The 27,581-nt window shown below is 50.0% G+C and overlaps 1 protein-coding gene across 11 annotated transcripts in view; it reads left to right on the top strand.

Moving 5' to 3' along the window:
• Positions 1 to 27,581, top strand: part of DLGAP4 (DLG associated protein 4) — a 185,121-nt gene that overhangs the window by 59,813 nt on the left and 97,727 nt on the right. For 8 of the 11 annotated variants that reach the window (XM_073236650.1, XM_073236651.1, XM_073236648.1 and 5 more), the window contains one exon: positions 26,502 to 26,612. The exons of 2 other annotated variants lie outside the window; for them this stretch is intronic. The gene's annotated coding sequence lies outside the window, so the exon portion shown is untranslated. Of the gene's footprint in view, positions 1 to 26,501; positions 26,613 to 27,581 lie in introns of those variants that run through there. One more of the 11 variants, XM_073236643.1, reaches the window with a different exon arrangement.

Here is a 27,581-nt window from a genome sequence, read left to right as displayed (position 1 = left end):
GTAAAATGGGGAGATGACAGGATGAATCCAGGGACTGTGGTGAGGGTTGGGAGAGGGCATGCATGGGGCAGGCTGTGCATGGTGCCAAGCACGCAGTAAACACTGGGGGCTGGGGGCTGCTCTGGTTACCATGGTTAGGGGGCAGAGGTGGACAAGGGAACTGGGGTGTGTCATCTTCAGAAAGGAAACCAGGGGCCTGGAAGGGCCTTGCTCCCTGCCTTTCTGTGTCTGTTGGGAGAGACAGAGCCTGGGTATGGAACTCACATGGAAAGCTCCAAGGAGGGACATTCCAGCTTAGGCTAGAAGAACCTTTTGTCTACAGAGAACTCTGCAGATGGGCTAACTTATATGGTAATGAGCTCTCCATCACTGGGAGTATTCAAGCAGCAGCTGCACCACAACTTGACAGAAAGGCCTATCGAGTATGCATGATTCAGCTGAGGATCTGGAAGTTCCTTTCCAACCCAGAGAGTTTTTGATTGCATGTTTTTCCTTCTCTGACCCTCAGCTTCCTTATCTGTAATATAGGGAAAATAGCAGCCTATAGCTTAGAGTTGGTTACAAAGTTTAAGTGAAATCATCCAAATAAAGTGCTTAACCCAGATTTAGCATACAGCAAGTGTTCCTGTCCCCGTGGCAGCTGTTATACTGCTGTTGATGTTATGCTAAATTCCTGCATCTGTGTCGCCTCCATGAGAATGCCTCAGGTCGCTGTCAGTGGTGCACCTACCTGCCCGCCCTTCTGGACCTGCTCTGTGCCCTCCTCATTGCCACCGGCTCTGTCTCTAGCTCCTCCACTACCCTAACCACCCCACCCCCCACCCCCCACCCTGGGAGATGGTAGGAATTCCAGACCCTTCTGGGCCCCTTTTAGCTCCCACTTTAGCGAGAGTTGGCAGGTTGGGGCGGCGGGCGCCATCCGCCTCCCATATGCTTCCTGCTATTTAGGGGAAAACTCTCCCCGCGTTTCTCCAACCATACACGGGCTGACATTTTCAGACAGACGCTGGAATCAGCTCTTCAGGGGATTGGCAGATAAATTTGGCCCTGGCTGTTGGGAAAATCTTCAGCTTTACCAGGGAAGCAGAGCCCAGGCTCACTGACTTCCGCCCACCCTGCGGCTCCTCAGACCTGGTCCTCCAGGGGCTGGAGCACTGTTCTACAGCCTTGCAGATTAGGGTAAGTCTTTACCAGCCCAGCCTTCCCCCATGAGAGCTGCTGGCCAGGAAGTTGTGGCTTCCAACTTTGCATTCAGAGGCAGCGGAAGTTTGCAAGAGGAAGCAGTGCCTCCTCCCCTGACTCCAAGATACCCAGGTGTCGCCCAGCTCTACCTGGCAGAGGAGCAGGTTTTAGATTAAAGAGACCTTAGTGCAAGACTGCTTATTGTCTGTGTGACCTTGGGCAGGTGGCACCACCTTTCTTAGCCTTTTTCTTCTTCATCTGCAAAATGGGGATAATAAGGGTATCTCTCTGGTTGAAAACCTTTGGGATGGTGTCAGGCACATGCTAAGTGCTCCACAAACACTAGACACTGTCGCCATGATCATCGTCATCGTCACCATTGTCTGGCCTGGAACAATGCCTGGCACATAGTAAGGGCTCAGTAAATGTTAGAGTTTTTCACCTCTTCTTTCTTATAGCTGTAGCTACTTAGGGGATACTGTGGCATTTCAGCATTAGCTCAAACAGGAATAACTAGAGGCAGAAATGGAAGAAGGATATACAGAGGCTGCCACGTCCAAGGTAAAGTATAGGTGGCCAGTCCCCCCAGCACATGCACATGCACATGCTCACTCTGTCACAAAGTTTCATTCACCCCCGCTAGAGTCTGGAGTGCCCATCTGCTTGAATCCTGAGGATGTAAGACACAGAACAGCTTGGTTCTGATGGACAGAAGTTCTGGATGGGGGCAGGGGTGGGGGAGGCTCTGGGCAGCAAGTGCAGTGGGAGGGTTCAGGGAAGCTTGAGGAGTTCTGTTTGGCTGGAGTAGAAAGTGGGTGGTGGGAAGATGTGGGAAGCAAGGTGGGCTTCATTCAGCACCTCCTAATTGAGCCTGAGTGCCAGGCCTCATGCTAGACACTGGAGGAGCTGGTGGAAATGACAGGCGTGCTGCCTGCCCTCGAGATGCTCCGGTTCTGGTGGCGGGGAGGGGAGTAGATGGCAGACATGCAAGCGTGAATTCACAAGATTCTAGGTTGTGCTCGGGTAGACCCAAGGGCTGAGAGACAGGGTGACAGGGGTGCGGGTTGGGGGGAGGCAGGAGTACATGCTTGAGGCAGGGCTGTCAGAGAGGGCCTCTCTGTGCCTGGGGATGAACTGGAGCTGCCCCTGGAAGTGCTGGTCAGGGTAAAGGGGCTGAGGGCAGAGGGAACAGCAAGAGCAGATGTGTGGAAGGTGGCAGGAGCCAGACCCTGAGAGCCTTCAATGCTGGGTCCAGTCAGAACTGCTCTTGGGGTGTGTCATTCTGGGGTGGGTATAGGGCCCTGGGCAGGAAGAGACAGGAACCAGGAGACCAGTCTGTGAAGACTGATTGAGAGCCTGGTGGGTGACTATCAGTGGGGGAATTTTGGACCAGCAGAGGTGGATGAACAGAGAGGAGGGAGAGACCATGTCACTGGGGTCAGGATCTGAACAGAATTCTGGGACTTGAAACAGATACATTTTGAAGGAGAGTTCTCAACCTGTATGTAGCTAGGGGTGGAGTCAGGTAAGAGAGGAGACAACAGGGAAACTTAGAGCCAGACCCGAGAGTGGTCAGGAAGAGTCTTATAGGAAAGTGCTCGGCACAGGGAGGGGCTTCCTCATGGCCTGGGACTTCAGGTGGGAATGGCAGCACACAGGTGGCATAGGGAGCACAGTCTAGACCCTGCACTAGACCCGGGGCCATTCCAGTTCTGTTTATCTGCTATGTGACTGGGAAATCGCTTGACCTCTCTGAGCCTCACTTGTTGTAATAATACTGAATCAGTTGGAATTGCATTTGGCCCCATGTAATAGAAGGAACAAAAGTAACAGTGATATAAACATCCATGAGATTATTCTTCTCATGTAACTAGGATCTAGAGGCAGGCAGTCCAGAGCCAGTGAGCAATTCAAGTAAATGATCAAGGGCCCAGGCCTCTGCCACCCTTAGCATGTATCTTTCATTCTCTTGGCTCTGAAATAGCTGCTCCACCTCCAGATGTTGTGTGCAAGTTCCAGGCAGGACAAAGGAAGTAAAGACTGCATGCTTCCTGATTAAAATATGCCATTTTTATCAGGAAAATAATGGATTTCCTGTAAGCCCCACTCAGTGGACTTTAACCTACATTTCATTTACCTGGTGTGGTCATATGGCCACCCTAGCTGCAAGGGAAGCTGGTGACATGAATATTTCTAACTGAGCACTTCTGTTAACTAGGCAAAAGGAAAGAATGGCAAGCAGAATAGCTAGCAGGATCTGCTTTGAAGTGTCTACCTCTCAAGGGCTGTTGGGAAGATTCTATGAGATAATTAATGCACATAAAACATTTAGGACCTGAAATAGAGCAAACTCTATAGATAGTGTCTGCCTTTATTATGCTGCTCTACCTGTATTCATTCACTCATTCATACATCCAGCAAGTATATATTGTGTTCTGGGCACTGCATACAGTCCTGGAGACATGACAGAGACAGTCCCTGCCTTTTGGCACTCACAGTGAGTGGGGAAAATGGGCAAGGAAATAAATTCACTCCACTGCAGTCAGTGTCATAGAGGATCGGAATGTCCCTTTATGTCTGAGTTTTCTTACTGCTGTGGGCCTACCAGCTAGAACAGTGCCTGACATACATAAGGACTCAATAAATAATTGATGAGTGAAATAATTTAAGAAACACTCATTAGGGGCCTACTATATACAAAGCTCTTTGGGTTAGGTAAAGAAAGTGGGTGACCCAGTGCCCCTCCCCACAGCAGAGGTAGGGAATGAAAATTGCTACAGGCCAAGCCTGTAAGTGGATGCTGGAGACTAGGAATGAATAAGAGTGTGGCGGCTCCTGCCCCCACTGAGCCCACAGTCTAGGGGCAAGAGCCCTGGAGGAGATCTGTTCGTGTGTCCTAAGTCCCATCCCCTCCATGGGCCTCCATGTCCTCACCTGTATGACAAGTGTAACTGGCCCCATGTGGGATATCAGTGATGCTGGGGATGATGTGTGTGGTGATATGGAGGCAGGTGGGCTACATGCCAGTCTGTCATGTTCGCAGGGGAGGCAGCTGTTGCAAAGATGGGAGGGATTGCATCTGAGCCCCTTGAAATCTCCTTGGGGCCCAGGAGGGTGAGGAGTCTGTTCTGTCTCCATCCTCACCCAGTCTCTACCTGGTGGCTTGTCAACAGCCAACCAGCTGGGCATGGAGCTTCCAGCACTGAATGTGGACAAGCAGCAGAGAGGCTGTGCTGGCCTTCCGAGTGAGAAGTAAGGGTGACTGTAATTATCAGAGATCTGGAGGTGGGGAAGCAGCCTGAGATTTGAGGGTAGAGACGTGGTTCTGTCAGTTACTTGGCTGCGTTTGGCAGATTTCTTGATCCCTCTGAGCCTTGATTTTCTTATCAACAAAGTGGGTATAATAATACCTACCTTCTCTGCCCCTGAAGAACTCAACCCAGCACCTGGCACTCAGTCGTGGTAGGCACTCAATATTGGTTGTGATCATCATTGCCATCGTTATGTTTTCCTTGCTGGGAAGGGAGAACAAACATTCACTGAGCCCTGTTATGTGCTAGACTCAGAACTGAGAACACCGTCTCATTTTACCACAACTCAGAGGAGGTGGCCTTCGTCCCGTTTATCAGGAGAGGACACTGGTATTCTTGTGCACCTCATCTTCCCCTTCTCCTCTCTCAGAAGGACTGAGTTGCTGGCTTTGTGGAGTTCTCACGGAACTGAATCCACAGGGGTCCTTAAAGAAGGGTCCAAGGCAGCTCAAGATGCTTGCTGGAGACCATGCCAGCAGCCTGGGAGGTCCAGATAGAGGTGGTCAGGGCAGGAAGCCAGCCCTCATTAGGTGGCCGAGGAACCAGTAAAAGATGGCTTCAGGGACGAGTGATGGAATGGGACAGGCTGAAGGAACAGAATGCTTTTCCTTTTTATTCAGTGTGAGAATAGGGCCTTGAGTCCAGTCCTTGCGACGAGGTGGCAATGGGCCTGGCCCTTGCTGTCACTCTTGGCCACCACACTCTGCCCAGTGGCCATTACTGCTGTGTCTGAAATGAGGCCAGGAGTTAGAAAGGGAGGGCTTGGGAGGTCTCCTGGTCCAGGGAGGTAAGTTTTCCCAGCTGAGCACCCCCAGAAAGCCTCTATGAGGTCCCTTCAATCACCATTTGAGAAACAGGAAAAGAGGCCCCTAGAATATAAGACTGCAAATAGAAATACAATCGGAACTAGCCCATTGACTTTCAGTGCCACCCCAGCATGGGGCAGGGGGGTTGACACTGACCCTGGCCTGGGCTGTTGGAGGTGCACAGAGCACACACACGGGCCCCATCCCTTGGGTTGATGTCACTGGTGTTGTCCTTGGTGCTGAAAAGAGAGCTTGACCCTCGTGTCGTGGGTGCTGTCCATGGTTCTGTCTTCAAGAGCGTTTTCATGTATCATTTCCAGGACTCTGGTTTTTGGGGAACCCAGCTGAGAGATCAGAGGCTTTGACACTAGCGTTGAGAAAACTGGAGCAATATCTGGGATAGGATTCAGGCCTGTGTTACTGTCTACCAGGCATCCTTTAGAACTTTTTATGTATTATGCCATTTATTTCTAAACACCAACTTAAAGGGGAGGTGCTGCTATGTATCCCCACATTAGATGTAAGCAAACAGAAGCTCTCACCTTGGCTTCTTCAGTCGTAATAGGAAGGTTGATGATAGCATTTCACAAACTAATGGTTGGGGCCAGGCTTTGTAAACTAATGAACAGGTGGGAGATGTTAGTCTTACACACAGAGGGAGGCGTGAGGGGATTATTATACACATATACTCTTAGAATTCATGGGGTTTACTGGAAGGTGTGAGATTGGAGCAAAAGGCGTGTGAAGCTCAGGGATTGTATGGGAAAGAAGGGAATGCCCATCTATCGAGCACTTACTGTGTGCCAAACCTTGTGCCGGGCACTTGACCAGTTGGATCACTCCACCTCCACCACCACATTGGAGAGGAGTGACTGGCCCTGTTTTAAATATAGAGAAGCAGAGAGACCTCACAATGTTACTTAGCTAGAAGGCAATGGAACTGAGAAAGGCCTTGATACCTGGGAGCCACAAACTGGAACATCAAACCTGAAAAGGACCCCGGGTGTCATCTGGTCCAGCCCAGAGAAAGGGTACGACCAGCTGGGGGTGTACAGCCAGCAGCAGGGCTCAGCCTGGATTTGGTTTCCTTTAACGTCTTACCTTTCCCAGGATGGTGGCACCGCCACTGTCCCCTCACCACCCCTAGGCTCCAGGGAGATGAGAAATTGGCATGGTGTCACAAACCAGATTAGGTGCCAAAGAGCCCCAAAATTCAAGTTGTGGATCTGCCATCTGTGAGATTCGTGGCTTCAGATAAGTCACTTGCCCTTTCTGGGCCAGTTTTCCCATCTCTAGCAGAGCAGAAGGGCACTGTAATCCCTTCCCTGCAGGGTGGTTTTGAGGATCAGAAGAGACAGTGGGTGGGAAAGGGCTGAAAGATCGTTGTTAGTAGAACTAAGACCCAGAGAAGGGAGGGAAACCTCCCAATGTAGCACAGCAAGTATCAGAAGAGCCTTTAGAGAAGGGCCTATAACTGCTGTCCTGCGCCTCCAGTAACACCCCCCGGGGACACCGGCAGCCAGGCTGGGGCAGCACCTGGCAGACCCAGATGACAGACATTCCTTCGGGCAGGCAGACTTGAGCCCCAGAGCCAAGTGTCCCCGTGGGGTCAGTGGCCGGGCCAGCTCTGGCTGTTCCTTCCCCAGTCACCCTAAGAGCTCCAAGCTTAATGTGCCTCCCAGGGCTGTCTTCACACCCAATTAGTCTGTCCTTAGCCACCCTCTCTCCAGGTTCCTATTGTGATCTGAGGTCCTGGTTGTGGTCATGGCTACTGCCCTTGGCAGCTGTTTGTCTTTGGGGAGGAGGCGGCCACTTGCTCTTATGGTCGCCTATGAGAGGTGACTTCCCAGCACTGCCCAGGAGGCCTTAGCTACTGGGCCCAGAGATTTGGCTGCACCCTCCCCCGTCCTCTTTCCTTTCACTCCAAGGCCTGGCACTAAAGCAAAGTGAAGAAGGAAAGGAGGGAAAGATGGCAGGAATGGTGGAGGAGGGAAGGGAAAGGAAGGCAAGGAGCCGAGCACCGCCAGCCAACCTCCTCGGCTGAGGCTGGTGTCAGCCGTAGCATCCACCCCTCCTCATGCATCTTAAGAGACCCCCTCGTCTGCATCCTCCTGTGAGGCTCCGATAGCCGTGCAGCCAACAGGATGCAGGATCACGCACATGTCACAGGCCCCAAGAGACCATGCGGCACAGGCTCTGAGGTGAGAGGTCAGTCTGCAGCCAGGGTCAGGGGTTGTTCTGGGGCTGGATTGTAGTGGAGTACTTTACATGGCAAGTATACCACTTGGGGCCTTAGCCTCACGCCAACACCTGTCAGCGCAGAGCAAGCGTGTTTGAGGAGTGGGGCAGGGAGGGGGGAAGAAGGAGGGAGAGGGAAAGGGAGAGGAGGAAGGCAAGGAAATACGGAAAGGCATTCAGCACAGAGGGAACTTCACAAACCCAAGTTCAGGAGCATGATTAAATGGTTCTTGCACATAAGGTATATCATAACAAATTCATTTTGCATTTTGCCCTTTTCACTTCCTTTTTTGACATCTGTCCAAGTGTAGCTGTAGTCCTTTCACTTGTTCTGCTAAGCAGTGTTCTACTTTTGTCCATCCTCTCGCTGGCAGACACTTCAGCCCTTCCAGCTCTTCACCGTAAGTAGTGTTGCCATGAACTTCCTGACGGACATGGCGTTAGTGTTTCTCTGGAAGCAGGATTTTCTGTTTTAGTGAACACTGCCAAATGGCCCTCCAAAGTAGTTCTGCCACTTTGCACCCCTATTAGTATATACCTGAGTTCCCATTTCCTCAGCACCTGACCAGCAGTTGATTTATCACTCTTCAATTTTACCAATCTGCAGGGAGAAAACATTTCATTTTCATTAACATCATCTGACAGTTCGAGAGGCTGAGCTTCATTATGTTTAATGATCATCTGAATGTTCTTGTCTGCAAAGTGCCTGTTCTTATACTTTGCCCAGTTTTTTATGGGTCACTTATCTTTTTCCTATTAATTTGTTAAAGAGGTTTATATATGTGGATATGAGTCTTTGCTCTGTTTTTAGTAAAGCATCATGTTTGCCTTTATTTACAACTTGTTTAAGAAGGCCTTCCCCACCCAAGGTCATAAATATGTGCTATATTTCCTTCTAATCACTTTAAAGTTTTGTTTCCTTTGTTTCATATTTAGATCTTTAATTTTCTCTTTGCGTGTGGTGAAGTAGGGATCTACTTCCATTTTTATATGGATAGCCTGCTGCCCCAGTAGCATTAGTTGAATACTCTGTCCTTTCTCACTGTTTTGAAATACAATGTCTGTTTTATATTTAAGTGCTCATGTATTTGCAAGTCTATTTCTGGGAGTCTATTCTGTCTTGCTGATCTCTTTGTCTATCCTTTTGTCTATTCTAGTTCTACACTAACTACCGTATCTCATTGTTTTTCCAACAGGGACTTGTTAGCATTGGGGTAGGACAGTTCTTTCTTGGGCTGGACTGTCCTGCTCATCATGGGTTCTTCAGGACCCCTGATCCAGCCCTTGGCACTTGTACTAGTAGAACGCCTCTCTCCCAACTTCCCAGTCATTGTTAAAACCAAATACCCCAATCATTTCGAACAGGGGCCTAGGAAAGCAGTCACGACTGATGTTGAGAACCACCACATACAGCCCTCTAATGTGGTTTGATATCCATAGGACAAGCCCTTGCTCCATTCTTGATTCTTCCTTGTCATGATCTCTTTCTACTCTGCTGTCAGCAACGGAATCTGTGCTATGATGCTGGGTCAGGTTCCTCTGGAGGTGGGAATTCTTTCAACCAAGGTAGCCCACTCCTTTGGGAGCAGTAGCGCTCTGATTATTAGAAATCACTGTCTAACACTGTGCTGAAGTTGGCCCCCTTGATGCACTTCCTTCCCAGATCTGGGAGCCCACAGAATACAAGTCCCTCCTCCCTGGCCTATCCTTCATTGACCTCAGACTGCAGACATTTCCCTTACACCTAAACTCTTCTCTTCAGACTCCCAAACTCAGTAGCTCCAGTTCCCTCCAATGTCCTGAAGAATTTGGCTTCAATGGCGTGTTTGAGATGGAGTTGGATACACTGGATTAGAATTTCTAATCACCTACCTATTCACTGTGTGACTGAGAAAGTCAGTTAGCCTCTCTGTGCTTCATTCATTAAATGGAGATAATATGTCCTCTGCCTCACAGGGTTAATAAGAGATGAAAATGATTCATTCCATGACAAGTCCTGGGCCTGGTGGGGATGCTCAAGAAGCAATAGCTGTTAATTTTGTTCTTGTGATGATTAGTTCTCTGTGACTCTCATGGTGCTCACTGTCCCATGACCACCCATGAAGGGAGGTGCCCAGAGTGGAAAGCACTGACCGGGTGGACTCTGGCCAGGGCAAAGACCACCATCACCGACTCTGCCTGAGAAACTGACATGTCAGGATTTGCTGCTGGACTGGTTGCAGGGATGACAAAGAGAAGTCAAGGCTGAATCCAAGATTTTGATCTGATCAACTAGGATGGAGAGACTGTGGGAAGGGCAGGCTTGTGGGGTCAGGTATGCAGGTTTGGACATGTCAAGTTAAAGATGCCTATTAGATGTCCAAGTGAAGGTCTTGAGTGGACATTTGGATGCATGAGTCTGGAGCTCAGGGATCCAGGCTAGAGATGTAAATGTGGGAGTCATCAGACCTGCCCAGATCTTTCTCTGTGTCATTGCATAGATGTTGCTTTATTTTGTGTGCCTGTCTCATAAGTAGATCTGTACTCTAGTTGATCTGCAGCCTGCTTTTTTTCATATATTCTATGGTTTGGAGATTTTTTTTCAGGTCGATGCATAGAGACAGACCCCACTCTTTTTGTGGCTGCATAGTATTCCACAGCATGGCTATATGAACATTATGTCCCCAGTTTCCCACTGTTGGACACTGGCTTTTCCTGCCTTCCCCTCTCACTCACTGTTACTGTAAGCAACCTTGCAGAGGTCTCCTGGTGTAGGTGGGCGGGGTTGCTCTTGCTGACCTTGGAGTTGCTGCTGGCTGTTCCAGGCTTTACCCATTTTTAATATTTAGCCTCTACTGGAGGATTTGTTTAAAACATTTCCTTGGAAAGTTTGAAAACAAATATTTATTCAAGGCTTGAGTTCACAGCCGCAGACACACCTGAGGATCCCTCTAACCTGGAGATCCCTGTGTCCTGGGTCTGGGGAGATAAAGCACATTGGTTATGCAGCCTGGCTGGGAAGTCAGATGGTTCAAGTTCCAGCTCTGGCTCTTTCTCACCATGTGTCTTAGGGCAAGTTACTTCCTTTCAACAGGCCTCTGCTTCACCATCCACAATGCATAAGTAACAAGAATGCCCACCTCGCCCTTATGTAAGTAAGAAAAAGAAAGAAAGAAGAGATCAGGAGGAGAAAAAGCAAAGAGAGAAATGAGGTAATTCCAGGTTACACTTTGCTATAAATTTGCCTCTGAGCTTCTTAGTAGACTGAGGTAAAGGAAAATGCAAGAATAGTGTCTTTGAAAGGGAAAGAAGGCAATTAATTGCTAAGGTGTGTTCAAAGTGACCGAATCTTATGTGCCATTCATACAGTAAGTACAGTGGTAGGGGGGCGGAGGTATGATTCTACTCTGCAGATATGTGAGGTTCAGAGGGGCTGTCGGTGTGGGGACCCTGGAGATAGGATACCAAGGGGCAGGTGGTGGAACCGGAGCTCTCGGCCTCCCACTCTGCTGAGGGAGACACCAGGACCACACATACTCTTTTGCAGTGGGCTCCAGGCTGAAATGAGGGCTCAGAAGTGTGCAAACTGGACCCAGGGGCAGTGAATATCAGTGGGGGAAGGCTTCGTGGAGGAGGTGGTATATGCCCCAGACCTTGAAGGCCAAGTAATACTCTGACCACCGGAGATGAAGATGGAAGTCACGAGATCCCGACTAGGTCCTGCCTGGGGAAGGAGCATCCATTCCTGGCCTCTAACAGATAAGGGGAACTTAGAGATTTGGGTTCAACTGCCCTTCCCATGATGGGAAAACTAGCCCAGAGAAGGCAGGATGACCCCAAAGTCACACAGACAGGCAGGGGCAGAGCAGGCCTCAGACCCAAGCCTCCTGCCTCTCTGACCAAGGCTGGTTCTCCCCTCACACCCCCGCCCATCGTGGTTCCTGCTCTGGGTTCTGACTTGCCTCCTGCAGGGTCATTAACCACCTACGGCCTGCCACGTGGTGTCCCCTTATATTTAACTCCCACGTTGTGACTTACAGAGGCCCAGAATAGCAGCCCTAGGAGGGGGGCCATGCCTCCACTGCCCTCCCCTCTCGTCTAACAGTTCCTTCCCCAAGACAAAGCAGAGTCCCAGATCCTGGACTCTGTGTCATTGCAAGAAACTGGCTTGTCCCTAAGACTTGGGTATGAGAGGTGAGGTACCCACCTGGAGAGAACTGGATGCACACTGAACTGCCGCTTTGATCCCAGCCTAAATCCTGACCCTAGCCCCGCTCTGGGTCTTGATCATTATCCAAGATTGAATCCTAACCTCTATCCAGGCTGAGCCCTGACCTTGGCCCCAGACTGAGCTCTGACCTTGGCTCAGATGGCTGGCAGTTGGGGACATGAAGAGTTAGGTCAGCCCTTCACCCCGTAAATGCTTGAAACTCAGCTGAAGACCCCTTCAGTTAAGTCCAGTGGTTCCTCACTCAGACTGTCTCAAAGACCTGCCCCCTACATGCTGGCCTTGGCCTCAGTGGCCTGGGGGAGCAGCAGCGTGGGTGCCAGACAAGCCATTCAGTCCCACCCACTCTGACCGTGAACTCTGAATGCTCACATGGGCTGCCCGCACAGCTCAAGTCCTCCCTCCGCCTCCTAATTTGCCTCCCATCTAATTCCCTGTGCCGTGTGACCCATGGTGAGGGTTGAGATATTTATAAAATCTGTGTCCTTCATGATGAAGCCCCAGGGACCAGGGTCAGAACAGCTCTATTCGTCCTCCAAAGCCCCCAAAACCACACCTACTGTGGAGGGCCTACCCTGAAGTCACATCCCCATTTTCAGAGCTGCCCCTCTCTTGTGCCCTGCCAGACTTGGAACACTGTTCCCAGAAGCCACCAACTCTGGCTGAGTGGAAGGGGCTGGGCGCTGCACGCAGGCAGCTCTGAGATGAGGCACTACCCATCTCTAAGCACCAGTCTCTGTCTTAGAAGTGGAACAGGGGCCTCTGAGCCTGAGGGCTGGGAGTGGGATTCAGTGAGGTGCAAAGCGCTCAGCGTAAGACCTGGCAGAGGGGAGCTGCCACCGGCCACAACCAGTACCCTGTGAGCAAGTGGGCAGGACTGACTCTCACTTTCCCACATCCTTTCACAGTGCCTGACGGTGTACCATTTGGGTTGTCTAGAAATCTCAGTTAAAATACAAATCACCCTAGAAGGGAGGCAGTTTAAGGCTGAAATTGCAAGGAATTGCAAAGGCTCCATGTGAAAGGACCATGTGAAGTCAGGTAGGCCTCAAAGTAGGCCTGGGTGATAGGTAGAGAATGGCTTGGGGCTGTGCCTCTTAACAGTCCCCTGTACCATCAGCACCTTTACCAATAGGTCAGAGGCTTCAGAAGTCTTCCCCACGACCCGTTCTTAGGGCAGAACACTCCTCAACTTCGGCCAGCTTTACTCTGGTCTCTGCTTACCAGCATCCAAGCTCACCCTCTCCCAAGCAGCCTTCTGCACCATTAGGTTTTCTCTTAAAATTTGCCATAATATTTATCCTTGTAATTTCTGCCCTCTTATCTAGATGCTTCTACTTGGAACATTTGTAGTTCAGCCCAGCCCTGTGCACTGGGTTTTGAAGACCCATGGGAAGTGAGCCCAACATGATTCCTGCTGTCAAAGAGATCACAGTCTACTTGTAGTTCAGCTGGATCTGGATTCCAATCCCAGCTCCACTTGTTACTTGCTGCGTGACCTTGGGCAGGTCATGTAACCTCTGTGTCCTTGTCTGTAAAATGGGTTGCCATGCACATGCTATGCAGTGGTGTGTGTGAGGCTCCTAGGACATGGCTTGGCACATGCTTGGAACCTGATGTGGTTGGCTTGGAAGATGCAGGCTAAGGACTGCATGGCCCAGGCTGGAATGAATACCTGCTCACCCTTGGGCAGGGGTGTGGTTCTGAGAAGGTGGTGTAAAGCTGTGTGGCAGAGAGAGGAAGGCCCTCCTGGCAATGGGAACTGATGGAGGGAGGTCTGGAGGCTTGACACCCACAGGCTGTTATGGTGACAGAAGCATGTGTGTATAGTGGCAGTTGAGGCTGGAGAAACCACCTGAGTCTGAGTCATGTCACAAAAGACCCTTGTCATTGTGCATGAAGTTTGGGCTGCAGCCTGTGGTCACCATGGAATCAGCGAGGAGTTAGGAGGCATGGTCAGTTGGTGTGGATGGAAGGGACTACACTGGTATGACCCTCCTGACAGGTGATGGTGGCCAGGTCCGGGGCTAAGGCAGCAAGGGTGCAAAGAAACAGGAAGATTTGAGAGTTGGCTCAGAGATGAAACTAGCAGACCCAGCCAGTGGGTTTGAGGGGGAGAGGCTACTGGGGCAAGAGACAGGGAGCAGGGGACCTCAGCATCCACCGCAGGTGCTGGGGGCTGCCACTAGGATGGGGACACTGGAATTCAGTTCAAATGTGCTGAGTCTCAGATGCCTGGTTGACATGCAGAGGAGGTGGCCAGGGACTGATGGCTCATTCAGTCATTCATTTGTGCATTCTTCCACTCAGCACACATTTACTAAGCACCTCCTATGCTTCAGGCACTGAATCAAGCCCCAGGATATTGCAGTGGACAAGACCCAGACCCAGCTTTAATGGGGTTCTCAGTCTAGTGGGACAGATAGGCATTAATAAGCAAAATAAGTAAATGAACAAATGCTCTGAAGAAAATAAATCTGAGTGACGGGGTGGGGGAGGGGCACCAGTCTAGATGGGAAGGGGATCAGGTAGGCTTCTGAGGAGGGACATCTGAGCTCAGCCCTGAATGAAGGAAGGGAACAGCCACATGAGGATCTGGGGCAGAGCACCCCTGGTTGAGGGAACCCCAAGTGCAGGAACCCAAAGGTAGGAGTGTACTCCTGTGTCCCAGGAAGGAAAAGGAAGCCAGGCAGGCTGAGGCCTGTGGAGAGGAGGTTCAGGAAGGAGTATGTGGCCTCCAGGAGGCGTCTGGTTTTGTTCAAGAACTTGGGTGAGGTGAGGTGGGACTGGAGAACTAAGAGTTGTCAGGGCAGAATGGGTGACTAAAAATCCCAGCGGGGTCAAAGTGCACCAGGGAGATGGAGTTGAATGGGAACCAGTTGCCTGGCTAAGAGTCTGAGGACTGCAAGTAGCCCCTGGGCCTTTGCTAGAGAGAGGCCTGGGCTAGAACAACCCTGCCTCCTGCCCACCATTCGCTCGCCCAGTGGCCTGGGCAGGCCTTCCCTTTGCTGAGGGGTTCTGGAGGCCCAGCCCCTTTTAGTGAGCTGGGAAGGCAGGGTTGGCCTGGATTTCTGGACTTGCTTCATCCTGGAGTCCTGGAGAGCACTGGGGAGAAAACCCAGCTTGGTGTGTCTGGTGGGGCGACTCTGGGCGGGCTGGCTGCTGCGTGCGCCGACCACGCTAGTCCGCCCCAGCCCCGGCCCCGTGCAGGACCTGCTGAGCTGAGTGAGAGACCAAGGCAGTAGCTAGCACAGGAGAAAGAAGTAAACGGAGTGAGGCTCCATTTCTCCAGTAGCTCCTGCGTGCCCGCCCCTTCTGTGGGACTTCACACGAGTTGTCTTGAGGTTAGGTATGTGAGTTGGGGTCTGCAGTGTGCAGATGAGGAACTGAGGCTCGGAGAGGGAAGCCCGCCCAGAGGCACACAGGGAATGAGTGCATCCCAGTCCTAGGCTGTCTCTCGGCAGCCCTGAGGCAGCTGGGGCTGGGACTCAGGGATCCCGCAGCAGCCGTGGCCTTGGCCATGGGCCCTGATATACACACAGAGAAGGCTGGCCTCGGCGGTGCAGTGGTGCACATTCCTTAGGCCTCACTGGCCTCTGTAGTTCCTGGGACCTGTGAATCTTTTTTTTGGCCTTGGGACTGTCCCCTTCCTAAAACACACACACACCCTCATCCTACTCATCTTTTAGACCTCAGATCAAATCTCACTTTCTCCAGAAAGCCTTGTCCGACTTTCTCTCCTTAAATGCTCTCCTCGACCCACCTACCCCATGTCCTAAACTCTGGTCACTACTGTCACTTCCCTCCATCCGTGTGGTCTTCTGTTTATCATCTCTCTCCCCTGAGAGACTGACTGGTTTTGCCCCTAAAGGCAGCGACCACATTTTTCCTAGTTTCCACGGGCCTAATGCAGAATAGGGCCTCAGGAACTCTTATTTGGGGTGCTGCTCTGTACCTCTGCCCAGGGGGTGTATGAGGCTGCAGGAAGTGTAGACCAGCCCTGGCCCTGCGGCTGCAGGAAGTGTAGACCAGCCCTGGCCCTGCTCCTGTCCCCCACGCTACCACCTTACTCCTGAGACAGATTCCCTGGCCCCTATCTCCCTGGGGTGACGTCAATCATTAAGTGACTTCTGAGAGGAGCAGGGATTGCGTGGGCTCTGTGGTGCATGTGTGTGCACGTGGCCCTGGATGCACGCACGTGTGCACACAGGCCGCCGTGAGTGATTCCAGTGGTGCCTCCAAATGCTGTCTCCATGGAGAGGCCGCCCCCACCCGCCCCAGCCCCAGGTGGCTTGCCTCTGCCACCCTTCCCAGCTCCCCTCCTGGCTTCTCCATGACCCAGATTTGACTCACCCGGCCTCCCACATACACAGTGCTCTGGCTTCTGAAAGCTCAGGGTTCAGGGGCCTTTCCCAGACATGCTTCTCATTCAGGATCAGCTCCAGGTTCCAGCAACACTTGTTGAGACCACGTGGAGAGCAGGCGCTGGTGTGCAACTGCCTGGGTGGGAAGCTGGTTCCTCCACCTTGGCCGTGCGGCCTGAGGATGATGACGGCTCATTTGTAAAGAGGATCCTTCTCTCCTGTGGCCCCCAGGACCCTCCTGCCCCTGCTCTGACCCACTCCCATTCGCCCCTCTGCTCTAGCCACACTGGCCCCCTTGCACTAAACCCACATTCACACACATGGACACACTGCATACACACTCAGATGCTCTGACACACACTCGCATTCAGACACACATTGTGACACTCCCACATGCTCTCCTACTCTGGCACACCCTGTACCCCCACACGCTTACTGTGACACACTCTGGCACTCACACCAGCTTCACTCTTGTGCATCTGCTGCTCTTCTACCTGGAATGTTCTTTCCTCAAATAGTGCCAGGACTGACCCCTCAACTACTATATGCAAATACTGCTTTTCTAGAAAACCTGTCTTAACTATCCACAACTCCCATTCTCTTCACCTGCTCTAATTTGCTTCCAAGAAGGTATTGTTACCTGACATTACATTATATACATTTGTCTGTTGTCTGTCACCCCTCTAGAATGTCAGCTCTATGAGGATAGGAACTTAGTCTTTGCTGCTGTATGCCAGTGCCCTGATTGCCTGGTTTGTAGTAGGTGCTCAGTAAATATCTGTTGAATGAATGAGTGAACCTAAAGTCCTTTGCCTAGAGTTCAGCCCTCAGTGATTGGTGACATAGCTTTCATGGTTACTGCCACCATTGTTAACCCTGGAGCATAGTAGGAATGTGACAAATGTTAGTCTGCTCTGTACTGGGCACTTCCACACATCTTACCATTTGAGATCCTGACCGTCAATTCTATGAGGTAGGCATAAATATTATTTTCCCACTTTCCAGAGGAGGGTCTGAGGCTTTGCAAGGTGCCAGGGATCCCTGAGCCTGGCCCAGCTGATGGAGTTGGAGTCCAGGCCTGCCCATTCCCAGCCTCCAAGCCCACAGCTTGCCACCGGCTCCAAATGCAGCAGTCTTAGGAGCCCCATTAAATAGTATCATGGCAGCTGGACTCCAGTCCTGTGAAGAAGGAGAAGCCAGGTCCTGGAGGCTGGAGCCCCAAGTTCTAGTCCCAGGTTGACCTCATTGCTGGGTAACCTTGGGCCAGCATCTGCCCCCCAGCACCCTGGGAGGTCAGTGAGTATGGGATTCAACCAGCTCGAGACCTCTTCCAGGTCTACTGTTCCTGGGTCTAAGAGAACACCAGATAGCATGGAGCTCGGGACCTCCCAGCTCTAGTGCCCTCACTCAGCCCACACACCAGGACCCCATGAAGGAAAGGGATAAGGAGGTTTGACCTCATTTTTGGGTATTTTGTGGGGCCCCCTGAAGATCTTGCACCCCAGAAGTAGCCTAAATCAGCCTCTGCTTTTTCATTTATAAAACAGGGACCCTAACAAGCCCTCCCTGTCATCCAAGGACTGTTGTATTCAAATGATCAGAGGAGGGAAGATGGCACTTGTGAGCCATGCTGTTTTGAGGAACATCAACCAGCAATGACACCCCTGTGAAAGGAAGTTGACCTGTGTTCCAGGAAGGAGTTGCTTGAAAGAAAAATTCTGAGGCTCTTAAGTGTGGGGGAATAACTATCTTTATTCCCATATTACAGGCAAGTAAACTGAGACTTGGATTTGGGACCTGATTTCTCTAAAGTTGTATGGAGCAGATTATGAAAACATCAGTGGGAGGAGAGTCCCTAAGGGAAGGGTGGATTCCCTTGGCAGACACACCTGATCTCACACTTTTCTCTGAGATTGCCTGCTGTCCCTCACCTTGGAGCTCAAGGTCAGTGCACATGGGATTTCCCAAGAGGTTGTTAGGAAATGTAGGTTTTGGGGTTTCATCCCATTTAGACTCGGATGGGCCCAAGTGATCTGATGCAGGTTGTCTTGGAATACCAACACAGAAAATGGAATAGTGAGAAACCAAACCATGTTGCACTCACAGCATGCATTCAACTGACACTACAGTCTTCCAGTGCTGATGGGCACCCAGAGATGCCCCCATGAGATGTGATGAGGGAGACAGATGTAAAAATCTCATTCTACTCTGAGTTTATTATGGTGTTCTTTTTCTAATTTCTTAAATTGGATATTTATATGATTTTCCAATCTACTTTCCTAATATAAGCTTGTAAGCCTATAAATATCTCTCTAGGTACTGCTTTAGCTGCATCCTACAAATATTAATATATTGCATTTTCATTATCATTCAGCTCTAAGTATTTTCTCATTTTCCTTTTGGCTTCTTCGTCATCCCATGAGTTATTTAGGAGTATATATGTATATATTTCGAAGTGATTATAAAAGTTATTGGAAGACAGCAAAGAAGATCTACATTAATTGAGAGATAACACTATATTCATGAACAGAAAAATTCAGTATCTTAAAGATGTCATGACACCTAACATTGATCTAGACCTATAGAGTTTGTTATATAACTAAACATATAACTTACATGGAAAAGGAAAGAGTCCAGAATAGCCAAAACACCCTGTTACTATATTTCTCAGTGAGCTTCTTAAACCATTAAGGTACATGAGCATGAAATATACCAAAAATCAAAGTACTATGTGAGCTATGTGAAGCTGTTGGATACCAGTTAGGAATGTACATTTAAAATTTTTCAAATATATGGGTGACCTTAAGTTATCTTTTGTTACTGCTTTGTGACTTGTTAAAAAATGTTAGTAAAATACTGTTTCTTTGCTAGTTGTTGAGAGTAATGGCCTTTCTAACATGGCCTAAAATATGGCCAGTTTCTGTAAATGTTGCATAAGTGTTGAAAAGAACATATATTTTACATTTATTTGGTTCAGGATTTTCTCTATGTTCTTAATGCTCAGTGTCAATTCTGATGTATTAGAAAAACCAAGGGCTGTGGGAACCAAGAAGAGGCTCCTGATCCAGCCTGTGTGTCTCAGGGAAGATATTCTGGAAGAGGTACTACTTAAAAATGTGTTCGCTTGGTATAGGCAAGAGAGAAAAAGCATTTTGTCCCAGGGAACAGCGTGGGCAAAGGTGTGGAGGTAGAAAAGTGGAAACACTGGCAGAACTTTCTAGGAATCCAGGAAAGGTAAGATAAACCTGACTGAGGTGGGCGGGTCATGGAGTGGTGTTTATTTATAAAACAGGGACCCTAGGGCATATGATCCTAGGATGGTAGGATGAGTCCCAGTTTCAACTAACATAGACATACAGAAGGCATGTCAGGGGATAGGAGCTGCAATAATACTAATTCCAGCTAACATCTGTGGAGCTCTTACTATTTGCCCAGCACTGTGCTAAATGCTCTTCATGAGTGGCTCATTTAATCTCCTCAACAGCTCCATGAGGTAAACACTTATCAGCTCCATTTTACAGATGAGAAAACATAAGCCAGAGAGGTTAAGTAGCTTGCCCAGGGTCACACAACTCCAAGCCAGGCTTTGAAGCCAGCCAGATACAATCTGACTCGAGCTCCCACACTCTTAGCCACTATACTGCTGTTTCCTAGCTATGAGAGGGAATTGTTAAGGAATAACATGTGGCCCTCTATGACTGGACTTGGATTATTACCTGAGACAGGATGGGGTAGAAAGCACAGGCTAGACAAGGTGAGGGGTTTACCCTCAAGAGAACTGAGTTACATTGCTGACAGCTTCCCAGCTCTGTAACCTTGGACAAGTCACTTCTGCTCAAAGAGCCTTGGTTTCCTTATCTGTAAATGGGCTTGATACCCCCTGTCCTGCCCACCTCATAGTGCTGTGTAAGGATCAGATAAGAACACACATGTGTTGCCACCTCTGAAGTGTTCTGCACATATGTGTCATTATTTGGCCAACTCGGGGAGAGCCCGAAATGTCAGGCCAAGGGAGCAGGGCTGCCTGTTGTTAGCAGTGGGGAGCCATGGACAGGCTTTGAGCTGGGGAGGGGCAGGAATTCCTGAGCCTGAAGCTGAAAAGAACCTTGCAGATCCTTCACTCAGCTCTGTCAAGTTCAATAAATAATTGTAAGAGTTGAATGAGTTTCAACATTAAGCCAAGTCTCAGCTCATGAGCCAATTCCAGCTCATGAGCCTGAAGATTCCAAGCCTTATTCATTCATTGAAAAAGTGAGTTTTTGATTAGCCATGTCTGCTATGGGTGCAGGAAATGGAAACCACTGGGGTGGCAGGCTCTGTACCACCTATTCTCAAGGGTGCCATTCAGCCTCTATTCTCAAGGGGTGAGTGCTGCCCCACCTCCACCCCCGCCACTGCCGCAAGGACCACTTTTGCCCCCACAGTAACTGGGCAGGCACTACTAGCATTTAGAGGGCAAAGAACTGGGAATACTTTGGCCAGCTCCTTAGAAGGAAGAATTGGTTCACCTGTATCCCATGTGACTTTCAAATGTCCTGCCAGCCTTTCCAGCAGGCAAAAATGTCTGTTTCTAATTCCCGGAGTGGGCCCCTCACTCTTTTTCATATATATTCATGTAATATTTCCTGTACAGTTATAATATTCCCTGAATTTTCCAGGACTGTAACTATCACATATACCGAGGGTATATGCTTTGCTCTTCGTTCAGAACTTTACCAAGAGCTAGTTGCCATTTTAGAAAAATCACACCCCCTCTCGCTGGTGATATTCGAGTGGCTGATGCAACAGCACACCTTCTCCGTCTGCATTCGGAGCTGTCACTGATTTTCTGCTTGGAGGTGCCAGCATCTGATTTCTTCGTTATGCCTTCCACTGGAGTTGTGTCCCAGCATTTATGCTTTATGATATGCTGTATTATAAATCCTTTTCATTTTTCTTATATATCAGAGCACTGCAATTTTTTAAAAATTATGCATGTAGATAGGTAATATTTTCTATGAATTTCATTTCAGGATAATAAAGGGGAACATTATCAAATATTTGCTATAAAAATGGGAATCAGGGTCTGATGGGTTTGATGAGGTGAGAACTACTGCTGTAGCATGACCCCTTCCTTTCATGGCGAAACTGAGGTCTAGGGAGGGAGGAGGCTTGCCTTTGTTCATATGGCAAGTGGGAGGCAGAATTTGAAGCTTACACTTTAGGAAGATTTGTCTCACTTTGGAACAGAGAGAACATTGAGGCAGACCAGTGAGGTGCCTGGGACAGAAGAAAGGGGCCAGAGGAGGGCTTGGCTGTGTCACTGGGGATGAGAGACTGTGCAGTGCTGAGAGATGGTCTGGGCCAGGCCCGTGCGTGTCACAGGGCCCTGGGCTGGGGTTACTGGGGGAGAAATGCCTGTGCCTTTAGTTCTTTCTTGAGGAATTCCTCCCTATGCAGGAAGAGCTGGCCATCTGTGGCTGGGAACCTCAGAGGAAATCAGGCCACCCCACAGAGAGGCCAGACAGATCTCTTGCTACCCACCCCAGAGCAATCAGAGGCCCAAACTGGGCCCAACCAACAGGGCAGCCTGAAGCCAAACCAGCTCCCACCCAATCCTGGGTGGCAGAGGCTTCTGCTCCCTGGGAAAATGATGTGTCTGTTCCGAGAAACCAAATATCCTACAATGAATCCAATTAGATTTCATAGGCACATGAAAACGCGATCCATCTCAAATGTCCTCTGCAAACCTCCAGCCACAGATAAATATTTTATTTCATTCCAAGCAGCCCCAGGCAGAATATCAAGCAGCATTCAGCCACCTCCCTGGCGGGTGCAGCCAGTGCTGCCTGAGGAGGGGGTTCTGAGCAGAGACAGAGCCCGGTCTGTGCCCTGTGCCATTGCTTTAGCCCTCACGTGACCTCGGGCAGGTCGCTTCGCCTTCCTGGGAGCTGCACGGCCTCAGTTGTAAAGTGGGTTTTGCAACAACCCCTGTCCTGCTTCTCTCCTCCCCCTGCAGTGCTGAGCAAGGTGCTAGGCACACCAGAAGCTCTTGTTCATTTACCTGACAAACAGTCATGGAGCAGCTGCCCTTGCCAGCGTCATGGTTGGTGTAGGGGACACAGCTGTGAACAAGCCAGGCCAACCCCCACCCTTGCAGAGCTCATGATCTGGAAGGGGCAGAAATCAGCACATGAACAAAGACTGCCTTTGACAGAAATGAGTTTTGCAAAGGACACCCACCGTCAGGCTGCTATGTTGGAGAAAAACAGGGAGTGCTTACTGTAGGCTGAAGCATCAGGGCATGCCTCCCAGAGGCCAAGGTCTGAATCGGGAAGAGTATTCCCAACAGGGCTCAGCAAGTGAAAAGCCTCTGAGGTTGGAAACTGGGGGGTGAGCTTGAGGATCAGGAAAACCAGTCTACCTGGAGCAAAGTGCAGCAGGGCAGAGAGGTGTGAGAGGAAGCTGGAGCCAGAGGCAGGCCCATGCAGGATGTCAGGTCCGCGCTACACCTCAGCTTCGTGTTCACCAGATGAACCATGAAACTGTCCACAGCTGCAGATGAGCAGCAGGATGACACGCCTCACCCCAGTGGCAAGAGCCCTGAGGCGGCGCGTTTGGGCCCAGGTTCCCTGATGCAGCTCCACTGCTAAGAACAGGCTGGCAGAAAGCCATTTCCCCTGACCTCAGATTTCCCTCTGGAGGTTTGCAGAGCCTGGGCAGAGTCAACTGGGATTCAAATCTCAGCTCTACCACTTACCAGCTGGGCACGACCCATTATTTCTTTGGGCTCTGTTTCTTTCTTTGTAAAATGAGGCATAATCTCACCTTTCCGGCAGGACTGTTAGGTGGGCTAATGTGTGTCATGTTCAGTAGATCATATGTTGCTGTTATTATGCTGTCATCATTATTACATTAACCCATTTACTTCTCCAACGACCTCTATTATCCATATCTCACAATGGCTCAGAAAAGGGAAATAACTCACCCAAGTTCACATAAATAGAGGAACTGGGATTCAAACCTGGGTCTGCCAGAGTCTGTAGGTGGTATTACCTGGGTAGGAACCTGGAGGTCCATCCTTTGAGAAAGAAGGCCAGAAGGTGGGGTGGCTGTGCAGCCGGCAGGGCCAGAGGCATGACCAGTCCAGGGTAGAGGGAGCTTCCGTCTTCTCTAATCCCAGGGGACATGAGGAATTACAGCTGGAGCCAAGGAGGAAACCCCAGCGAAACATAGGACTGAGCTGCCCAGTGACAGAGATAGCTTTATTAAGTAGTGAGTTACCCATTTCAGGAAGTATGCAAGCAAAAGCCAACATGTTACAGGGAAGATCTATATTGATCAACTCCAAATAAAGTCTGGAGTTTAGTTAATAGTGATGTACCAACATTAATTTCTAAAATGTGCTGTTGTTATGTAAAATGTTAACATTAGCGGAACATGGGTGAAGGTTTACAGGAACTCGCCATGCTCTCTTTGCAACCTGGAATAATCTAAAATTATTCCAAAATAAAAGGCTTGATTTTTTTATTTCTAAAAAAACATGAAAAGTAAAAAGTCCTCCTCCTGCCCTTTCTTCCATCCACCCTGTTCCTAGTTTTTTGGGTAGCCTTCCACAAGTAAGCACAGATGAATACTATTCTTTTGCCCCCTTTTTAGATGACTGTACCATTCTGTAGCAGATGCCATGGAGCCCTGCCCCTGCCGCCTCACCTCATGCCAGCTGCTTCCTTCTGCAAACACCTGTAGCTCTCCAGCTGAGGGCTTGCTTTCAACCTGCACAGTGGCAGGGGGTGGAGGGGTGGAAGTGCTGGCAATTAGTGCCCCCGGGCAGCCCTCAGCCAGTGTGGAAGGGGGTGGAGAGCAGCTGCCCCAACAAACTCGCCCTTGGTGGGGAGACTGAGATGCGTGTTCCCCCTGTGGCTCAGTCCCCCGTGGGACCGAGCCTAGCGGCCGAAGCTCAGGACTCAGGAAAGCGCTCTTTATTGCCTTCTCTTGCTTCCCGCCCCTCAAGTGCTTCCTGGTGCAGATCGATCCCTGGCTGGGGGTCTGCCTCCAGGAGGACCCGGACTAACACAGATGCCATCGCCCTGTTCTGCCCTTGTTGTTTTCACTTAACCCTGTATTTTAGAGCTTTTCATGTCAGTGCTTAGAGCAGCCTTACTCTTTTTTACAGATGTATAGTATCCATAGTATGCTGGATCACAATTTGCTTATCTAGCCTCCTAACAGACAGGATTTAATTGGTAGAGTGTTTCAAGAGGCACCATGCATGCCCTCATTTCCCATGGGCATAAGGCGAGGCTGCTGGATAATTCCTAGAAGTGGAGTTGCTGGTGCCAGTGGCCTTTGGGACCCTACTTAATTTTGTTGGTGGATGGCCTACAGTTTAAATTTAGAATCCCTGGGTTTCAGAAGGCCCTCCATGATCTGTCCCCAAGCATCTGCTTACTCCTCCCTGTCAAGGCCCACCTCACCACATGGACAGCTTGCTGTTCCCAGCACTGCCTCAATCTCTTACCTCTGACCATGATTTGTCTATGCTTTTCTTTGTGATGAAATGCTCTTCTCTATGCCTTTATCTGTTGAAATCGTACTTGTCCTCAGAGATCTGGCTGAAATTTCACCTCCTCCAGGGAGCCTTCCTAGTGCCCCCGTGAGTATTAATCCCTACTTTCACTGGGCTGGACACCCTGGCTTCAATACTTCCTGGAATTTCTTTTTCTGTGTTGTCTAATTGCTGTGTGTATTTCTGCCTCCTGCACTTGGCTGCATGCTCTTTAAAGGCTGGAATCATCTGAGTCATAGAGCAGGCCCCATAAATGTTAAAGGAATTGAATTAAATGTGCTGGCAATTGCTGCATTCTGACCATTTTGTTCCGCTATTTGCCAACACGACCTTCCAGGATAGTCCCTTAGCAGGGGCCAGAATGAAATAGGCTGAAGCAGGTGACCTCCAGGGCTGCCTGCCCCACAATCAGAGCTCTAAGCCCAGAGTGAGGGGCAGTGTGTCCCCTGAATGACCTTCCCCAGGAAGGTCTTGGTGAGCAGGCAGTTAGAGGTTATGTCCCCTGACCTAAGTCCCACACTTTGTGAGCTCGTGGCAGATGGGACTTTGTTAGCTGAAAGCTGTGGAGTAGCTTAGGGAGGTGACTAGAGGCACGGGCATGGAGCCAGACTGCCTGGGTTCAAATCTGAGCTTTGCCGCGTCCTACCTATGTGACCCTGCGCAAGTCGCTTCTTCCTGTGCCTCAGTTCTTCCTCTGTAACGTGGGGCTAACAATAAGGTGCACTTCATAGGGCTGGTCTGAGGGCTCAGCAAAACAATTCATAGAAAGTGCTTGTGTATCTGGGGGGAGCACTTCATAAATAAACTTCAGGAAGATCTCGAAGGCTCTTGGGGTTCCCATAACAACAGCTCCTCTTCATCACATACCTACCAGAAACTTTACTGGATGGTCCGCAGGCACACTCTTGCTGAAGTTTATAAATACCCTGTTGGTGAAGTATCTTCATTTTTTAGATTGTAGTAGGATACATACTTTAACCAAAGTTAGCATTTTAACCATTTAAAAGTATATAATTCAGTGGCATTAAGTACACCCACAATGTTGTGCAGCTGCCATCAATGTCTATGTCTAGAACTCTTTCATCACCTCTAACAAAAATCTTATACCCATTTAACAGTCACTCCTCACTGCCCCTCCTCCCAGCTCCTGGCAGCCACCAGCCTACTTCCTGTCTCTTTTCACTTCCCTCCTCTGGGCATTTCACATAAATGGAATCATACAGCGTGTAAGCCTTCGTGCCTGGCTTCATTCACCTACTGTAACGTTTTCAAGGTTCACCCATGCAGCAGCGTCTATCAGTACGTCATGCTTCCTTATGGCCAACTAATAAGTAGTCTGTAGTATAGCGAGCAAAGTAGCTTATCAGTACTTACCAGCTGAAGATACTGAGGCTTGGAGAGGCCCGCTGAGCCCCGTAAGGTCACATCCCTGGGAAGAGGTAGAGCTGGATTCAAACCCAAGTCAGATTGGATCCAACACCTGCTCTCTTCCTCCCTAAGCATCGCCTGGTTGACAGATACTCTCCCATCCGGCCACATGCTAATCCCATTTGGCTCATCACAGGAGCCCCACACACTTGGGATAATCCCCGCCACTTCCAAATGAGAGATCCAGGGTGAGGAAGGAGACTTGCCTGGGGTCACTCAGACTGAGGGGCCCCACAGAGGTCCCTCCAGATGCTGGAATAGGAAGAGGAGATGAGTCCTGCCTCTGCCCCCTTCCCAGCCCCAGAGTCAACCAGGGGGTCCTAGAGAGCTATCCATGACCTACTGTCCCCCACCATCCATCCCAGAGCAGTTTTTTGACGTTTGGTTCATCAGCAAAAAATAATTTCTATTGACCAGCAGCTCCGCCAATCATGGCCTGACTACTGACTGCCCAGCCTGAGCAGCGGAGTGGGGGGCGCAGCAAGCAGAGAGTCAGGAGACCCAGGCCCTTTGCAGCCTTCACCTTAGGTGAGTCTAGTTCCTGCCTGGGCCCAGTCAGCAAAGCATAGCCTGAGAAGGTTGGACAACATATGCCAGATTTAGTGCTGAATAATCCACAATTCGTAGGCTTTAAAGAGGCTTCTGTGGGGACTACAGAGGGCAAGACCCCATTGCCACCCCCTCCAGTCCCGCGTAAGCATCATGGGCAACCACCGCATGCGGAGATCAAGTTCCAGGCCAGAGCTGGCCCGTAGAGCTGGCTGTGTGGGTGGAAGCGCCTATACTGCACTGTGTGGGTGGTAGCCACCAGCCAGATGTGGCCAGTGAGCAGTGGAAATGTGGCTAGTGCAACTGAGAAACTGAATCTTAATTTTCACTTAATTCTTTTTAAGTTTAATTAAATGTCTATAGCAGGTCTAGACAGTTAGGCTCTGGGGACAAGAGGAGAGGTGAGGGCCACTCAGAAAGTACTCACAGCCAGAACACACCCAGCTCTTGGTTTGAGACCTCTAGAGAACACTGGCCCAGGTGTCCAGAGGCCTGGGTTCATGTCCCAGCTGCCACCAACATGCTGTATGATCCAAGCCAAATCTCATTCCATCTCTGAATTTCCAAGTGGCTAAAGAGAAGTGGTGCCCCTCCCTGTGGGTAGGTCCTGTCGGTAAGACAGCAATACCAGCAGAACACTCACTGAATGCCAGGTGCTGCACCAAGCCAGCCATGTTAACTTGTTTATCTCCCCAACAACCTTCGAGGACGCTGGACTCAGGGAGGTTCACTAGCTGGCTCAGGAGCACAAAGCAACAGGACTCAAACTTGAGGCTGGTTCCAGAGCCACATTCTCAGCCTCCATCTGCACTGCCTCAGCAGCAGGGGCGTACTCAGCTCTCCCTGGGGCCGCTGCAGGGAGTGGTTGGAGCAGGGTAGCTAGGCCTGGAGTGTCAAGTGGCGGCCCCCAGGTAAGACCTGGAGGTGGAGGAGAGGAGAACAGTCATG

Source organism: Manis javanica, chromosome 5, assembly GCF_040802235.1.
Source record: "Manis javanica isolate MJ-LG chromosome 5, MJ_LKY, whole genome shotgun sequence".
Taxonomy (NCBI): domain Eukaryota; kingdom Metazoa; phylum Chordata; class Mammalia; order Pholidota; family Manidae; genus Manis; species Manis javanica.
The sequence above is the reverse complement of the archived record's forward strand: the minus strand, read 5'-3'. Positions and strand labels throughout refer to the sequence as shown.